The sequence below is a fragment of the Chrysochloris asiatica genome, unplaced genomic scaffold (genome assembly GCF_000296735.1).
Source record: "Chrysochloris asiatica unplaced genomic scaffold, ChrAsi1.0 scaffold00231, whole genome shotgun sequence".
NCBI classification, from domain to species: Eukaryota; Metazoa; Chordata; class Mammalia; order Afrosoricida; family Chrysochloridae; genus Chrysochloris; species Chrysochloris asiatica.
The window spans coordinates 4846179-4849371 of record NW_006408749.1 but is presented as its reverse complement, the minus strand read 5'-3'; the positions used below and the strand labels follow the sequence as shown (position 1 = coordinate 4849371).

Sequence of the window (3193 nt, the reverse complement as noted above, 5' to 3'; positions counted from 1 at the left end):
TTTCAAGAGGGAGTTTAGTTTCAAAGTGTGTGTAGGAAGATAGAGTCCTCACTGAATAGTTTTCATCTTGTCTAACTGGGTCTGGTAAAAAAAAAAAAAATGGGGATATGATTCTTATGATTCAATAGTGAGTATTGTTATCATGACTAATTACAACTGTCACAATTGTAAAGGTAGAGGTTCTGTAACAAAAATGGGAGAGTGATTAATCTTACAGTCCAGAAACATAGAAGCCTAGGACCATCAAGGGAGAAGAGTACAAGCAGGATGCGGGACCTTATCCAAAGAAGCAGTGAAACTAAAGACGGAGGCAGAAATGGAGATATGGAGAGAGGTAGCAGCTGAGGACTCTAGATTCATGGAAAGAGAGGGACTGAGAGCTGGCAGCCAGGAGGCAGACTTGTCATTTGGTGGTATAAATTATTATATATGCCTCAGTGTTAAAAAAATAATAATCAAAGGCTAAAATGAACAGAGAGAAGTACTGTTAACTGATGGTATACGGAGGGGCTTATAACCATTATAATGAAACAGTGTATGATTTGTTGAATGTAGAACTGATGATCTGCCGTGTAAACTTTCTCTCAATTCACAATAAAAACTTAAAACAAAACAAAAACGGGGAAAAAAAAAAAGATGAATGTGGAGGTCAGAAGAGCCTCTTGAACATAGAGAAGCTAAAGGTACTGGAAAAAATATGAAGTAAAAGAGCTCAACATAAAATTTCATAGGGCAGTTTGAGAAGTCAATGATAAGTGTAATAATGAAGTGTGCAAACACCTGGAGTTAGAAAATCAAAAGGGAAGAACATGCTCAGCATTTCCAAAGCTAAGAGTACTGAAGAAAAAATTCAAGCCTCAGCCTGCAATATACAAGGATTCTATAGGCAGACTGTTGAATGACACAGGAAACAACAAAAGAAGGTGGAAGGAATGCACACAGTCACTGAACCAAAAATAAATGGCTACTATTCAATCATTTCAAGAAGTAACCTATGGAGACCTGGCTTAAGTTTTGTATCGTTTCTCCGGGTTCCAGGTGTCTGAGCTCGGACTCCAAGATGTACCATAACAGTAACAGTAACCAGAAACGGCACTGGACTTTCGCCAGTGAAGAGCAACTACCACTACTGTGAGCCGACGCCAATAGCAAATCCAAATGCAAAGCGGTGGCAAACGGTAAGGTTCTTCTAAATGATCCAGTCTTTCTTGAGACTCATGAAGAAATGATGCTCTGCAAATACTATGAGAAAAGATTATTGGAATTCTGTTCAGTTTTTAAGCCAGCAATGCCACGATCTGTTGTGGGTACAGCCTGTATATATTTCAAGCGATTCTATCTTAATAACTCAGTGATGGAATATCACCCCGGGATAATACTACTCACTTGTGCATTTCTAGCCTGCAAAGTAGATGAATTCAATGTATCTAGTCCACAATTTGTTGGAAATCTTCGGGAGAGTCCTCATGGACAGGAGAAGGCACTGGAACAGATTTTGAAATATGCACTACTTCTTATACAGCAACTAAATTTACACCTTATTGTCCACAATCCATATAGACCATTTGAAGGCTTCCTTATTGATTTAAAGACTTGTTATCCCATGTTGGAGAACCCAGAGATTTTGAGGAAAACAGCTGATGACTTTCTTAGTAGAGTGGCATTGACAGATGCCTATCTTTTATATACACCTTCCCAAATTGCTCTGACTGCCATTTTATCTAGTGCTTCAAGGGCTGGAATTACTATGGAAAGTTATTTATCAGAGAGTCTTATGCTGAAAGAGAGCAGAACCTGCTTGTCACAGTTACTAGATATAATGAAAAGTATGAGAAACTTAGAAAAAAATATGAACCACCCAGATCTGAAGAAGTGGCTGTTTTGAAACAGAAGTTGGAGAGATGTCACTCTACTGAGCTTACACTCAATGTAATTACGAAGAAGAGGAAAGGCTATGAAGATGATGATTATGTTTCAAAGAAATCCAAACATGAAGAGGAAGAATGGACTGATGACGACCTAGTAGATTCCTTTTAATCATCTGAAGATGATATTTCAATGCTAATTAATCAAGAGAAAAATGAAGCACACCTGACATTTAATTTTAAGAGACTGTGAAAGCATCAAAATACATTAATTTTTTTTATTTATGGTATTTTGATTTTTTTTTCAAGGTAGCTTTATCTGAAATAAAATCCCTTCAAAGGAAAAAAGAAAAAAGAAGAAGTAACCTATGATCAAGAACTAATGGTATTGAAAGACGAAAAGTAACCTATGATCAAGAACCAATGGTATTGAAAGACGAAGTCCAAGCTGCACTGAAAGCACAGGCGAAAAACAAGGTTTCAGGAACTGATGGAATACAAATTAAAATTTCTCAACAAATTGATGCAGTGATGGTTGCACTAACTTGTCCATGCCAAAAAATTTAGAATACAGTTACCTGGCTAACTGATAGGAAAGATCCATATTTTTGCCCATTCCAAAGACAACTGACCCAATGGAATGCAGAAATTATTGAGCAGTGTGATTAATGTCACACGCAAGTATTATTTTGCTGAAGAAAAAATTTTTAAATGGTTGCAGCAGTACATGGACAAAGAGTAGCCAGAATTTCATGTTGGATTCAGAAGAGAACTTGTAATGAAGTATATCATTGCTGAAATCAGGTGGCTGTATAAAGCAGAGAATACCAGAATAATGCTTACTTGTATTTTATTGACTGTGCAAAGGCACTCAACTGTGTGGATTATAATAAACTATGAAAAAGATTGTGAAGAATGGTAATTCTGAGTAGCGTTTTGTTCTGTTGTACATAGGGCTGTTATAAGTTGGAACCAAGTTGAAGGCATCTAACAACAACATATAGTGGTCTCGATCAGAGTAGTCAGTAATTCTTCTGGTCTTAGGTTAAAGGAGGTTTTGGTTCATGGAAGCCTCAAATTTGTGATTTATAAAATGAATGGATTAGTTCTCAGGTTATTTGTAGTTTGGGAAGTAAGGTAGAAAATCTGTGAGTAACAAAAGCTATCTTATTGAGTACCATCTAAACCCATAGTTTGTGGCTTACAACGGTCTTGGTCTTTAGAACTTCCATAGCATTTCCTTTCTGAACCTGGGAGCATTTGTTAAGATTCTTTGAGTGGCACATAACAGAGAAATGGAACTTGTTTAAGCAATAGGAACTTCTTGA

At 36.8% G+C, this 3193-nt stretch overlaps 1 pseudogene; it reads left to right on the top strand.

Moving 5' to 3' along the window:
• The first annotated feature begins 1060 nt into the window (after positions 1–1060).
• On the top strand, positions 1061–2037 carry LOC102823656 (annotated as a pseudogene).
• Positions 2038–3193: the final 1156 nt, after the last annotated feature.